At 33.4% G+C, this 1,016-nt stretch overlaps 1 long non-coding RNA gene across 1 annotated transcript; it reads left to right on the top strand.

Annotated features, from left to right (window-relative positions):
* Positions 1-332: 332 nt before the first annotated feature.
* LOC110116356 lies at positions 333-972 on the top strand. Its single transcript, XR_002305437.2, has 2 exons — positions 333-492; positions 575-972. It is a non-coding gene; the product is annotated as an uncharacterized LOC110116356 (long non-coding RNA).
* The last annotated feature ends 44 nt before the right edge of the window (positions 973-1,016 follow it).

Raw genomic sequence — 1,016 nt, 5'->3', positions numbered from 1 at the left:
GGTATTTACATATCTAATATCTAAATCTTTATATTTACTTATATAACACTATAATCTTTAAATCACATCATACCAATCACTACTATTAATTTATCTAAAGTGAAACATATATTTTTATGCATATGTTTTGATGTAATTTTGATATTAGGATGTTATCTAAATAAAAATATTTAGATTTTAGATATATAAACACATAAGAATTCTGTGGTATGCCTATAAATCTATTTTATATTCTACAAACATTTTCGAAACTCTCACAAATGATATTTTTTTCCTTACTTTCAAAATCAGTAGAAATATCATCATTATTTTCTATAAAGTTTATATTTACAAGCAACCAAATAAGCTTTTAAAAATATATGCAAGCTTTGTTACCAATTACCATATCAAATACCGAGCTGAAGGATGACCCACCATTCTATTCAGGTGAGCATCACCTTGATTGCAACAGGTTTCAAACGCCAGGAAGAAATTGATAGCCGCATATCCCAGGTACTCCTCTGCACTCTTATTCCACTTAGCCCCCCACTCTGCTTCATTGTTGACCCATACTATCTTGCAATGCAATCTGTAGGGAGCACAGCTGGGTGGTCCTGACAACCTCGGCGCCGGTAGACGCACCAGCTCTTCTCTCGCCGAAGGAACCACATTCGAGATTCCAGAGTTTCTAAAAAAGAAAGGGAGATTACGCTATCCAAGAGCTTGATAAATTTCGATCAGTAGCTACCATTCAGTTTTATTTCTTTTATGTTTTTATACGTCACCAGCTGGTTCTGTGCATATTCATTATTCGTTGTTCTGTTCTTTCCTCCTTTTTTCTATTTGGATTTGAACTAGTAAAACTGTGAAAGCTCTGGGTAATGATGCTTGTGTTTTGACTTCCATATTGTTTAGTTTGATTGGACAAAGGAACCAATGTAAAAAATAGATTTGTTTTTTTCATTTTGCTGAAAATGACTAGTTAGCTTTACATGTGTTGATGTGGTTTTGAAAAGTCTCAGAGATTTTGCCCACTA

The sequence above is a fragment of the Dendrobium catenatum genome, unplaced genomic scaffold (genome assembly GCF_001605985.2).
Source record: "Dendrobium catenatum unplaced genomic scaffold, ASM160598v2 original_scaffold_239136, whole genome shotgun sequence".
NCBI classification, from domain to species: Eukaryota; Viridiplantae; Streptophyta; class Magnoliopsida; order Asparagales; family Orchidaceae; genus Dendrobium; species Dendrobium catenatum.
This window is presented reverse-complemented; position numbering and strand designations above follow the sequence as displayed.